Raw genomic sequence first — 14797 nt, 5'->3', positions numbered from 1 at the left:
GGATGGGTAAAGATAGAGCCTAATGAGCAAGGAATTGCTTACTAAATATTCATTATGATAATGATGCTGGTGATGGGACTATTTACATTGTCCCCAATCACTGAATTGAGCTGTAGTAATCTTCATAATTTGACTGCATAGAATACAAGTCCCCTTCCTAATTTTGATACACTCCTTGCTTTTCCTAGATTATAGAAGGCTGCATAATCCTTTCATTAGGGAAGTTTAAGTGCCTTATTCTCCTGTTTTCAGTATTCCCTAACTACTAGGCAATGGGAATGTGATATAGGCTCAGGAAATTAGAATCTCCCTCCTAGGAATCTGGAGAAGGTGAAGTAAAGCAAAACAATGACCAATGCTTTTCTGTAATGAAGCTTAGAGTAGGGTCCCTGTGCATTTTTCTTCTAACCAAATTGCTGAGAGTGTATCTCCCAATTTCTGGTTGTCTAGGGAACTGGTCCAGGTTTCCCAACTTGGTCCTCCAGCTGCCAGTACATCTTAGGAGGCCTCCGTGTTCTCCTAAATCATAATATTTATGTTACTTTGTTGAACCAAGCCCAAATTGGCTCCCAGTGATTACAACCAAAGCCCCTGACATGAGTCAAATTGTTTGGAAAAGCAGCGTATTATTATTTGGATAACTGTTTACTGGTTATCTAAGTTTTAATTCAACTATTAATTTTTATAATAACTAGTGACTTGGCTCTATTCAATATTCAGTGCACCATGGGTTTGTATGGGTACCTATAGTTCAACAGGGGCAAAATTATTTAAGTTTTATATCAAAGTAGATTTGTGGACCAAAGATTCCCCAAGATGAATTATTTAAGAAAGAAGATGCACACATCTAATTAATTTTACTTCTGTTCTCCTTTGTCTAGGACAGCAGATACTGACATCTTGGAAACTGATTTCACAAAGGAGAATACTTTCCAATTACCTGTGACCAATTGAATCTGGTAATTCCATTTAGAGGAAGAATCACTGGGTGAATTTTCTCCCCTCTCTTGTCTGCTAAATGAGCTTAATTAAATATTGCCTGAAAGCATACAAGAAAACCCTGGCCCGGGCCTACTTCTGAACCTCCTCCAAAGGAACTGAAAAACATGGGTGGAAGGAAGCATGACAACAGGAAAATTGAGATAAGAGACTAAAAATTTCAGGCATCGAGGGACTCCTTACTGCCAAAAACTTGCCATGTGTTGCTGAGGCAATCAAACACAATATTTTGTTTTTCAAATTTTTCCATATGATCTAATAACAGCTAGTTAGTCAGGATTTTAAAAATATCTCCCTGTGAAGTGATTTACTATATGTTAGGTTTCTTAATTTTCGACTGTTCTAGAAGCAGAGGTGAGGTTGTACTATTGCTTAGGAGTCTAGGACTATAGAAGCTTATAAAACTGTAGCCAATCTTTTTCTACATAAGGTTCACTAATATGTATCAAATAATGACTATATCACAAATATGAAATTAAATTTTTCTTATTCAAATCATGGTAATTTAGAATGAAGTAAATCTAAATTCAAAATCAGAGACCTATTCTCTCTATCCCAGGTTGAAATCTTGTACTAGTAAGATTTAGCAGGGGACAGGTTAAAGAGCTTGAGTGTAGAAATTCTAGAGCTACGCCTCCCAACGTATAGCCACGTCACTTTATTCTCTTGGCCCCACTGAGGAAAGGGGGTGGAGGATAGTCAGACCTATTTTGATTATGAGAATGTGCCTCACTTCAATTTTATTTAGATGAGAGCATGAAAGGGGTGGGGGCCTCTTGAGATGGGGTTAATGCCCTTAGAAAAAGAGACACCAGAGATCTTACTGCCTTTTCTTTCCCCCCTTTCTCTGTTTCTCTGACAAGTGAGAATACAAGAAGAATGCCATCTACAAGCAAGGCTGTGAAATCTCACCCTATCCTAACCATGCTGGGACCTTGTCTTCAGAGTTGCAGCCTCTAGGACAACTGAGAAAACAAGTCCCTATTGCATAAGCACCCAGGCTGTGGTATTCTGTTATGGCAGCCTGAACTGACTAAGATACTATGTTAAGTACTTCACAGAAAAATACTATTTCATGCTCTCATAAGAGCTCTATCAGACAGACATTTAATATCACACCAAATTTACAGCTGAAGAAAGTGAGGAAAGAGAATTTAAGCAATTTGTCCAGTGTCACAGAGCTATTAAGTGGCCGTCAGGATATAAATCTAGCCTGTCAAATGCCAATGCCTGTCCTAAACCACTTTAGTATGATGTCTTCAATGTGTATAACTTTTAATTTCTACAAACTCACCACTCATGAATCAACCAACTTATTCACATTTGTCACATTTATTAATATATGAATTTATATTTCTCTGTGGCACTTTTTTAGATCTAGTGGATCCTGATTTTCCTGCAGTTGCTGTCTTACATATGCACAGTAGGGGCTAGTTTTCACTAGCCATCAGCTATGAGTTCTTCATGCTTTTCATATAGGCATCTAGTCTTCTGCTTATTTACTGGTTGTAATTTGCACCAGATTCTCCATTACCACTGATATAACTAAGATGGTGATCACATTTCTAATTGTCTATACACACCCACCTGTGGAACTTCAAACTTAAACTATTTTAAGCAGACCTTATCTTCTTTATTCCAGTCAAGCCCTTTCCTCTATTTCTCTATCAACAGAAAACTTTCTTAATGATCTAAAATAGAAACCTTGAAGTCACCCTTGCTTCCTCCTTTTCCTTCAACTCTTTAAAGGATTATAAAGTTTACCCCACTCTTCAGTCTTCTATTGGGTTGTTGGAAAAGCAGGACATGTTTCCTATACAAAAATGCATCATGACTTTTCCGACAACCTAACGGTAATAGCGGCTGTAGCACCCTTGAATTCTCAACAGCTTAATGTACTGAGAGTTTATTTCTTGCTCAGATGCAATGTTAATCTCTCATTCATCCAACTCTGAACTACACTATACTGTCAGATTAACTTTCTTAACTGTGGTTCTGATGATATCATTTTCCTCCTCTAAAACTTAAATGATTACTTAATATGTAGAAGAATATGTTTAAAATAATGGCTTCACATACATAATCCTTAAAATTCCCTGCTTTCATTCTCAGTTTTGTTACTATCTATGACACCTTCACCCTGGTTGAACCCATTTAATGTCTATCACCTGAACAGGGTTTGCATTTACTCAACTCTATTCCCTGAGTTGCCTAGTTTTCTAAGCTTGGGATACTCTGCCTTGAACTCTCCCCCTCACAGCCCAAACAAACTTAGGAATAATTCAAATGCTGACTATATTATTAAGCATTAATCTCTCCAGACACAAGCATTCCCTACTTGTTCTAATGCTTAGAGACCTTAAGCCATGTTTCAATCATTTTCTACTTAGCGTGTATAACCTTCCATTAACAGCATCCCCAGACACATTATAAAATACACAAAAGAAGAGATTAACCAGTAGCTAATCTTTACATCTTCTTTTATAACTTGTAAAACTAGCTTAGGAGCTAGGTTAATGGATGTTAAAAAAATGATAATTTAATAAAGAAGATATAATAGAAATTTAATAAATGTCCTGAATTTGTATTAATACCTCATTAATTGAAAGGAAATTATATGCCATGTAGGCAATTTTTAGTGTCTATTCCTGATAGTGAAGCCTTGAGCTAAGCAATAAAATATTTTGGAGCAACAGTTCAAACATCCTGATGTATTCCAGAAGAAATTAAATTCAGAGGGCATCAAGTGCATTTTCTAATTCTTATCTGTCTACTTTGGAGTAGACAGATGAATGTCTGAAAATTTTTGCCCTTAGGTGCAATAAGTAGGAAGAGATATCAAGTCTTTAACAGTAACTATTATGACCATCCTCCAACATCCAGTAACTTAGTAGTCAAGGTCTTGCTCACGTCACACTCTGCGGTATTGAGTCATCGGAAAAGGCATGACACATTTTTGCATAGAAAACCACGTCCTGACTTTTCCAATGAGCTGATATATTGTGAAGCTCTCCTGGGTCTCCCCTGATTCAGGGCACCAAGCTCTTTCTGTTGCATGACTTTGCCCCCTCTGAATCTATTGTTTTCAGTGACATGAATGCAGGAGAGAGAATGAGCCTAGGATGTTCTATACACTTTCCGTGGCAGCACTACTAAGTAGCCCACGTCGCTTTCCTCCATATTATGTAGTCTATTATTAGTCAAGGTCTGCAACTACAGCTAGAGAAAGAGAATGGATATGCTGAACATCTAGTTTATCTCTGGCAGACCAAGTCTCCAGCACCTGGAAAAACTCAATATTGGGATCTGAGAGCTGTTCTGGAAGAGAGTAACCCTTGAAAAAGGCATTCGTGTTGGGTTCGTTGGTAGTGGCAAAATTCCTTTAACATAGGAGTCCTTCAAATAAGGAACAGACCTTCTTTAGTAGATGCCACAGTAGGACCTGCTTAATATGTGAGACAACTATGTATTACTATTCATCTTCTGACTCACCTATACCAACCATGCATCAGACATGTTTACAGCCAAGCTGCACTCATCGTATTGTGCCTTTACTCTTTCTAGAGCCTTTCCTCTTTGCTTGGGCCTGATTAATTTATTTATATTTCTGATTATACCAGGCCAATTCCAAGATGCCCTTCGGAGGTAAAGTGGCTTTGAATTAGGGTGCTCTAATTATTGTCCTTGAACAAATGGGAGATCTCATAATGGATGCGTCTACTCTAGCTCTGATTTCCCACCTGCTGAGGCTCTTCTGTTTTGCTTCTTCTACTTACCTACATCACGTTGATGCTATCCTTTGTCATCTCTGGGATACTCTGACATGTACTGCTTTATTTTTCTGATAGACTTCCATGATTTCACTAGGTGAATCACACACGCCGGTAACAAATTATGACCTGACACACACTATGGTAGAGTGATATAACAGCCAAAGTAATATTTTTAAAAAACCAAGTTCAAGTCCTGCCTCTGTCCAAATGCTCTGAATAGTGTCACATTTCACTTGAGTAAAAGCCATGGTCAATGCAGCGGCCATCAAGGCTCTACAAAATCTTGGTTTCTTTCACCACCTCTTTGCCATTACCTCCTACTATCTTGTCCCAATTTACTTTCCACAGCCACACTGACTTCCCAACTATTTCCTTAAATATGATTCTATGCCTTTCCAGACTTTATACCTGTGACTTCCTTCACCTGGGTCCCTCTCTCATCTATTTCTGGACTTTATACAATCAACTTTCTCAGCAATGTCATCCCTGACCATCCTACTGAAACTGCAACCTCCCAATATTCTAAATCTTATTTCCCTACTTAATTTTTCTCCTATTGATGATCACTTTCTAATATCATATATTTATTTATATATTTTGGTTTGATTTATCTACCCCTAACAAGAATATATACTTCATGAGGGAATTAGACTGTTTTGCTTAGTGCCATAGCTCCAGCATCTAAAATTAGCAATAACAACAACAATAATAATAGACTGGTGTTAGTTGTCATTCAATAAATATTTCCTGAAGTTCTAGCTTTAATAAAGTATCTTTAATTCTGAGCAGAATGTAGACACCCTGAAGTCAAAGACCAGAATAGGCTTTCTCTGTGTTCTCTGTACTTCCTGATGTTTCAAGGGTTTAATAATAATTTACTAAAGAGAATTATCTTTGCCATAGGGCAAGTGCCACCATGCCCCAAAAGAGAATTATCTTTTAATAGTCAAACTTTTTCACATCACTTTTCCAGTAACTTCTTAGCTTTGATAGAAGTCTCTCTTGTCACTTTGGTGCCACATCACATCTGTGGAGGACAGTGGCTTCTCTATTTAGTAGCCATCTGGCCTAAATGTCAGTTCTCTAAAATTTTTAAAGGTTGTGACATTTTGGCCTAAATGTCAGTTCTCTAAAATTTTTAACAGTTGTAACACTGATAATTACCTAAATGTTAAAATACTAGGCCAGCCAAGAAGACTGTGGCAACAGTCATCCTACACAGTTGCCATGGTGATGTGAGTAAACTCATTTTAGCATCCGACACTCAACCACACAATTAAAATAAAAATTAGCACTCCATTTTAGCTTACGGAATGGTACTTGGTACAATGACTAAAATACCTACATTAATATGAAGACTAAGGGCATGAAAAGGCAGAGAAAATCTCTGGTTTTTTTACTGTCAAGGTTTCATTTGTGTTTTGTTTTTATTTTTTGCTATAGGACACATGTACTCACGAGAGACAGAGAGAGAGAGAGAGAGAAATATCACCCCAAGGAGGGATGGACACATACAATCTCTTCTCTTCTAGTATTCTCATGGGATTCTGGGCATGCATACACAGGCCCTCACACGATTTTTCAAACCACCAGGGTCTGAGACTCAAACAGCACAGCTGGGCATGTGGGATCCAGTGCCTTAACCACCATGCCTCCTGTTGACCCAAATGTCATGTTTTGATAATACACTGTTAAATATCCTTTATAGTCTGGCAATTATTTGGAAATATATTTACTAATATCAAGTGCTTTTTTTCTTGTCTGTAATAACTTAAATTCAAATATTTCTAATGCACAATTTATTGCAATAATTTTTAAGTTTCCTTTCCCATATTATGTTTGGAAGGACTGTGGTCTCTAATTCAACTGAGAAGTTCTTTTCCAGATCTGAAGTACTATCCTCACATGCATGTATGAGCATTACTCAAGGGAGAGCCTCTGCAATTCTCTAGAGTCCTCTCTTCATGAAGTTCTCTTCTATGTTCCGGTACTTCTAGGTTTCTTGGCTTCCCTAGATGCAATTCCAGTTTTACCACTCAGAAGGGTCACCTTATTGGTTTTCTATCTCTAGACACTAACTGTCTTTCATTGCTTAATGTCTAGTGTCTCAAATGCTGTTATTTTACAATTTTTTTTCTGGTTTCATTGTTCTTGTTTTTTTGTATTGTTATTATTATTATTATTTTTGGAGAGGTTTTTGCTATAGCTTGTGTGCGCTTGCCAGAAAGACAGAGAGAGACAGAGAAACAGAAAGCGAGAAGTCACCCCCACAGGGATGGCCACACTGCAATCCCCTCTCCTTCACTCTCCCCTTGGGACCCTGGGCACGCACACACACGCACCCAGCATGAGTTTAAGCCACCGGGTTCGGGACTCGAACCGCGGTTGGCTACATGGAAATTCAGCGACATAGCCATTACACTAACTGCTGGCCCCCATTGTTGTTGTTTTTATAAGCAAAAGAGTAAATCTGGTTTTCGTTAATTCATCTTTATTAGAAGCAGACATTTTCCTATTCGTTATCATATTTAAATGTCCTTGGAGTCTTACAAATTGGGTATTATTTTTCATAATCATCCCAGTCTTATCCATGAGGCTACTGAACCTAAGAAAGACTTAATAGTGGTTATGCATTATTTACTTGTATAGATCTTCTAGATGGATTCATTTATTTATTTTGGAGAGGTTTTTGCTATAGGGCTCATGCACTCACCAGAAAGACAGAGAGAGAGACAGGAGAGACAGAAAGCGAGAAATCACCCCCTGGGAAGATGGCTATGTCACAATCCCTTCTCCTCCATTCTCCTCTTGGGATCTTTGGCACACACGCACCCATGCCTGGCATGAGTTTAAGCCACCGGGTCCAGGACTCGAACTGAAGTTGACTATGTTGGAATTCAGCGATATAGCCACTACACCAACTGCTGGTACTGATCTTTTAGATTTATATCCAGTGCTTTTTACAATGCACCTGTCTGCCTCAAGCAACTGATTTAACCAGCATATCAGTTTTTTTTCCTTGGATTATTTTAAGCATCTTTAATGCACTGTACATTCAAATTCTAGTGCCTTATGAGTTAGGAAAATTTTGCTATTTCTAAATCAAGAGCTTTCTTCTGAGATCTCTTTAAGTACTTTTTGTTGGTGGGTATTCATCATGGAAAATTGCACATACTAAACATTTATTGGGATGGATAATTGCTCTCATTTTTTAAACTGTGGGATTCAAATAAGAAATGTGTCAGATTATTTTTCTCAAAACTTCCATAACTAGGTCTTTGATCTTCTCTATGTTTCATTTCCTTTAAGCAGATTCCAAGATGGAGAATTGTATCTTTTTTTTCCAGCAGTGAAAAGTATCAACATATAAATAATGTAAGAATTATATTGAGCCAATACTGTCATGTGAAATTCTAACTAAATTAAATATTTCACTGTTATAAAGACACAAAAGACCTTCTGTTCAGGAGATTTCATCACATCTAGTAGGATAATGTGATCTAGTTTCTTCTTCAATGAATTTTATTAATATTGCTATGGCTAATCATTTCTAAGGTAGGAAGTTAATCAGTGTTATATAAGAAGGTGAGTTCATAGTAAAATGAAAAAGAATAATGTCAAGTTAAAGAAAGGTTTAAATTGCTTTAAAACAGAGTTTATCATTTTCCCAATATTTTGATGTACACTTGAGTCTCTAAAATATGGGAAGGGAGTAAATCCCCACCATGTGTAACCAAGAAATCCTTTTTCAGACTGGATCAATTTTTTTCACCCAATACCATATTGGAAATGTTCATTTAGTGCAAAGATGTGTAATCTTCAATCTGGATGCTCGATGTGGCACTTAGTTTATTTTATTTGGCCCTTAAAAAACTTCTCCTAGGGAACCAGCAGTTAGTGTAATGGCTATGCCGCTGGATTCCCACGTAGTCAACTGCGGTTCGCGTCCTGGACACAGTGGCTTCGAACTCACGCCGGGCGCGTGTGCGTGTGTGCCCAAGATCCCAAGAGGACAATGGAGGAGAAGGGATTGCGGCATGACCATCCCCCCTGGGGGGTGATTTCTCGCTTTCTGTCTCTATGTCTCTCTCTGTCTATCTGGCGAGCGCACATGCCCTATAATGAAAAAACCTTTCAAAAAAAAAAAAAAAAAACTTCTCCTATACTACAGCTACACTGACCCAGGCAACTATTTCCTCTTTGTGGACTCTTTCTTTTCCGTAATGTTTTCAGTTTGAGAAATGCTCAACTCTACCGAACCATAGCTAAACCACTAATAAATATTTTTAAAGGCAAAAATGATAGCAGAAGATAAAATTCTGATGCATAAGGAGTTATCCTTTAATCCTAGGGAGACAGAGTCATCAGAGAGAATATACGAAACTCTAGCTGAAATTTACTGTACCCGAAAGTAGAGCAAACTTTTTGAAAAAAGAAAATTCTTTACATTTCAAAATATTTCATATATACCACAAATGTTATTTGTATTTCAATACTTATGACTTTGAAAACACAGAGTGGCAATAAACTGTTATTTCAATAAATCTCAATGTTAATTCATAATTTGTTAACTGAAACAGTTTGGGTACATATACAAGGACACACAAGGTATGATTCAGTCCACTGACAATGTTCAGTCGCATAAGGATCTAGACCCGAGCAATAGATCTACAGTGAACAGTGGGGCTGCATTCAGCTGACTGGGGTCCATTGTCCTAAGCCCTCCAATCACTACAATACTATCTATGACTAAAAGAAATGAAGTCACATTTATCTAACAACAAAGGCTTGGTATATATAGAAGCCATCATTGAAGGATTTGGAAAATGGAAATGAGTAAGACAGCTTCTCTCTCTGAGAAATTAATAATTTAATGGAGAAAGATGAATATAAAATGTTTACATGCTGGTTTGACAATGTGCAAAGATCTGTTTACGTGTTAATGCAATACAGTGAGAAAAAACTTCTATTGACTTTAGCTCTTTCAGCTTCTGTGGGCATAGTGTCATTTTTCCCTCCTCAGAAATAAATGACTTTCTATGAGCAAAGTAGCTTTATCAGTAGCTTCATGTCTAAAACTTCTACCCTTTCAAGGGTAGAACTCAAGGACACAAAGAAACAGGTTAACAGTTCTGCCTGGAAATGGAGAGATGCTAATTTGGGGTGTAGAAGTGCTGATATGAGAGGAAGTTAAAGGTACATAGAAATGAAAGAAGAATCAAGCAATACATGTCAAAAAGTTGGTGGAGAAGGTGAGAGTGTATGGAGGCTAATAATGTGGAGAAATATTAGAAAAAATTTCTCTTGGATATAGTGGCCAAAGTACTTTTATGGGTAGGAGGTATGACTGTTAATGTAGAATCTTATAAAGTAAAACATTAACGTAGAGAAGTTCAAAAGTCATAACTACATGAAATTTTCTCAAAATAAACATATCCTAGTAATAACCACTGGATCAGGATACAGAATATTTCTACAGCCTCAGGAAAGTCCTCAATGCCAAAATAATTTTATGTTGCTCTGAAACCATTTATTCCGTCCTCCTTTTATTGATAGTTTACCACACACAGCACCTGTGTGTGTAGTTATTTGGGGGCATTAAAACATACAAAAATTTAAAAAATGCATGAGAGTGAATCTGTTGCATATCTGGATTGGCATGTGGCAAAAAGACAAAGATAACATAAGTCAAATAGGAGGATCTGTGCATAAATCAGACTGACTCCATTTTGTAAGGACTAATGCCATCTAGGGGTCCTCCATTCTACCCTTTTTATGCTATGACCTTCACCAGTCTTGAGAAAACAAATGTATGTATATATTTAAGATAAAGTCCTAGGTCTCTCACTGACATGTGTCAGGAAATGATTAACAATTTTGAGAACCCTTAAGGCAGTCACATCTCCAAACCAGGTGGCTTGCTTTCTAGGTTTGGTTCTGTTATCCAGTCATTTTACTTTCCCCTTAAAAACTCCAGCTCACGTCAGGGTGGTGTAGAGTACAACTGCGAATGCTCCTCGGTCAATGTCTACCCAGAACTTCTCTTCTGTAAGTTGCCCTCTAATAAACTCCTGTTAAGTGTTCCACAGAGTTATTTGCTTGTTTTTTTCTTCCTTCCTCCTTTCCCTTACATTTTTTATTTGCCAGAAGGCATGTGTACTCACCACAGAGAAAAACACAGAGAGGGAGGGAGGAAGAGAGGGAAAAAAACAAAGAGGGGATGGTTGTGCTGCCAGCCCCCCCTCCATTTCTCCATCTTGTCGGGATTTAGGGCATTCATGCACATATGCCAGAGACTTAAATGGGCATGCCATTATAAAATGGAAGATCACACTCTGTAAAGGGACTGGAGCACAGATTTAATAGATCTAAGGAATAGAAGATGAGAGTTGAAAAATATGAATAACTGATGAGTTTTGACACTGCCAAAGAAGTTTGGATTCCTTTTATAAACAACAGAGAACCAAGGAAGACCTTTAAGAGTGGGAGTAATATTTGTTCTTTAGTTCAACACCCTGAGTACTAATTTTCAATATAAAATAGAAGAGAAAGAAGCTGTTATCAAAAACTTAGATAGATTATAATTCTGAGGTGAGATGTAATAAAGAACTAAAAGGGTAAAAGTAATACAAAGACCTGGATCAGACAGCAGTGGAAAGAAGGGAACAGATGTGGAGAATCCTCAGCTGGCTGTGAAGATGGAAGAGGTGATGACTCACTCCTGTATCTTGGGAGACAGGATCGAGGAGTACATCATTTACTTAAACTAGAGCTACAAAAAAGAGGAGCCCAAAGTTTAGGGTGGTGGTTGTAGAAGTTATAATGAGGTTAATTTTAGACATATAAATTTGAGGTGCCCTTAAGGCATCCAGCTCAGAATGCCTGTGTATTACTGTCATAACTGACACTTCTGGAAACTACTGGAGGTGACAGGGAAAAATCATAGGAAGGAAACGGTAAATGAATGTCAGTGGGTGACAGAGTATGACTGGGGAAATGGTCCTTAAGGTGATTAAAAATGAAATAGCATACAGTTATTAGGAAATAGCTTTAATTTAATTCTCCATCATTGTTTACTACTGAGTTCAATAGACAACTAGAGAAAACAAATTATATTCTTAATATTTTTAGCATTATTTATAAAATCTTTCAAAATTGTGCAACTTAAATAAATTTACAGAAACCAAGCTCTCTGTCAATAGTATATAAACCTAGATTCTAATAATAAATAATATCACATAGTGGGACCAGCAGGTGCATGATGGTCGAGGTGTTGGACTTCCACATGGCACATGGGGCTCGAGTCCTGTACCTGGAGGCCTGCTCTCTCACTTTCCCTCTCTCTCTCTCTCTCTCTCTTTCTTATGAGTGCACATGACCTATAGCAAACTGAAAAATGACAATGATAAAATAATATAAATAATTCTTTTTTTCTGTTTTTGAGAGGTTTTTGCTACAGGGCATGTGTGCTCACCAGACAGAGAGACAGAAAGTGAGAAATCACCCCCCAGAAGGGATGGCCACACCGCAATCCCTTCTCCTTCATTCTCCTCTTGGGATCTTAGGCATGCATGTACACGCACCTGGCATGAATTTTAAGACAACGGGTCCAGGACTTGAACCGCGAATGAGTCCAGCGACATACCCATTACGCTAACTGCTGATCCCAATAAGATACATAATTCTTTAGAAGTAATAATATCACATGGTTAAATCACTTAAGGGTTATGGTAATATTTTGATTTAAGTTTTTTAGTGCTTAGAAGGAAAGTAAAATTGATCAAAACTATACATTTTTTGATATTGTAGAGAACACTTTATTTATATAACAAAATTAGGATTGGAGGAGTAGAGGTGATTAAGAAAAATGAGTAAAGGTAAAACTTCTGGTATTAGGTAGCATGAAGAAGAAAGCTAAAGAAAGTTTATCACATATTTGAAAATGACAAAGAAATCGAAAGCTGTCAAGGGAGCAAAGATAAATGGAAGAAACAAAGACAAAACTCAGTGGAATACTATTGAGCCCTAAAAATCAACAAAACCCTGGCTTTTGATAGCAAGTGGGTGACTATGGAAGACTTACTGCTAAGTGAAGCAAGCCAGACTATGAAGGAGAGGCATTGTATGTTCCTGCTTAATATATACCGAGTGTCCACACTCTGTGACTGAAACTAATTCACTAAAGGGTATAGAAACACAGTATATAGATGTAAATACCAGATATAGTGTGTGTGAAAGAGGAGGGTCTGAGGAAGGACATTTAGAAGAAAAATAGGGAGGCAAAGTATTGATGTCACAGGGAGGTGTGGTATTGTCTGTTGAGGATGTTTTGTGGTTTTGTCAACTGTGTTGGGGAGAGATGTTCACCTGTTGAAATATCCATTTTGTAAGACAAATAATAAGTGATTGAATATATAAAAGAAATGAAAAACAATTAATTAAAAAAAAGAAACTAAGAGAAGAACCTGCCAAGTGAGCGGTGTGCCACCAGCTGCCTTGCTGCCGGAGAGGATCTGCAGGTCCTACCTCCTGGATCCCTGCTGATTGTACCTTGGTTTGTGTACAGGGATACTTGTTTGTTTGGGCTGCTATAGCAAAGCACCTCAAATTGGGTGGCTTAACACAACAGTTTATATTCTAACAGTTGTGGAGGCTAGACATCTGAAGTCAAGTGTCAGCTGTGCAATGCTCCCTTGGAGACTCTGAGTAGGACTCTTCCTTGCCCTGCCTGGTGTCCAGAGGTGGCCACAATCCCTTATATCCCTTGGCTCACTGCTGCATCATCCCTGTCTTGGCCTGTGTTTCCTTAGTATTCTCTTTGTCTCTGTGTCTCTTCTCTTTTTATAAAGAAATTACTTGTATAGGATTAAGAGTTCATTCTAGTCCAGTATGCCCTCATCTTAACTGATTACACCTGCAATGACCTTATTTCTAAATTTTTTTCTCTCTTTTTTGAGAGATTTTTGCAATCGGGTATATGTGCTCACCAGAGAGATAGAGAAAGATGGAGAGAAAGAGTAAATGAGAAATCACCCCCACCCCCATGCCACTATCCCTTCTCCTCCATTCTTCTCTCAGGATTTTGGGCACACATGCACATACACCTGGCGGATCCAAGACTCGAACGCAGTCAGCCATGTGTGAGTCCACTGTCTTACACACTATGACACCTGCTGGCCCCAGGTCCCATTTCTAAGGTCACATTTCTAAAGTTCTAGAAATAACTAGGGGTAAGGAAGGGGAAAGTAATACAGTTTAGCAAAAGACAGTATTAAGAACCAAGAAAATTTTTGGTAATCAAAATGGTCTAGTATGAGAATTTATAACTCCAGGGGCCCTAAATACACAATCGCCATTTTCCCTCATGATATACTTGCTGATCTTGAGGGCTGCACAAGAGGCTCAAGATTTGGAAGAGGAAGACTGAAACATCCCATTGTCTTGTAATATTTGGAAAAGAATCCCCTCTTGAGGAAAGAAGACTACTCAAACTTCAGTTAGCCTTTTTTTCAAGATACAAATTCCTCTCTAAATCACAAAGAGATAATGAAAAGACAGACTAGAGAAAAAGTCCTATGTGTGACATAGTCACATGATCTAACACAGGGTATCTGAAGAAGTAGAGAGGAAAAGGAGGAGGCAAAAAGGACTATTTAAAGAAATAATGCCTGGGAATTCTTCAGAATGGATACGAATCCTTACTCTGTACACGGGTTTAGGATATTCTAGGAAGGAATTATACAAAGGAAATCACACTTAATCAACTAAAACCTTTTTGTTGTTGTTTAGAACGAGTACTCTTAAAAGCCTAAAATAAATTGTCCTATTCTCATAAGGGAAACAACATTTGATGGCTAAACAAAAATGATGGCTGGGGGCCAGCAGATGGCATGGTGGTTAAGGGCACTGGACTTCCATATGGACAAGAGCAGTTCAAGTCCTGGACCTTGTGGCTCTCTCTCTCTCTCTCTCTCTCTTGTCTTTCTCTCTGTTTCTGGTCAAATTGAAAAATAGTGATAGTAAAT

The 14797-nt window shown here is 37.9% G+C and overlaps 1 protein-coding gene and 1 long non-coding RNA gene across 3 annotated transcripts in view; one reads left to right on the top strand and one right to left on the bottom strand.

The window, feature by feature from the left end:
• LOC102486682 (uncharacterized) overlaps nt 1–2374 on the top strand; it is a 14057-nt gene extending 11683 nt beyond the window's left edge. The window contains exons 2-3 of the long non-coding RNA XR_334028.2: nt 882–959; nt 1863–2374. This is a non-coding gene — a long non-coding RNA (uncharacterized LOC102486682). The remainder of the gene's footprint in view (nt 1–881; nt 960–1862) is intronic.
• GRM5 (glutamate metabotropic receptor 5) overlaps nt 1–14797 on the bottom strand; it is a 538746-nt gene that overhangs the window by 142709 nt on the left and 381240 nt on the right. The gene's annotated exons all lie outside the window — the stretch shown is intronic.

The sequence above is a fragment of the Tupaia chinensis genome, unplaced genomic scaffold, assembly GCF_000334495.1.
Source record: "Tupaia chinensis unplaced genomic scaffold, TupChi_1.0 Scaffold000139_1, whole genome shotgun sequence".
NCBI lineage: Eukaryota > Metazoa > Chordata > Mammalia > Scandentia > Tupaiidae > Tupaia > Tupaia belangeri.
Note: the sequence above shows the minus strand (reverse complement) of the source record. Positions and strands in the feature narration are given on the sequence as shown.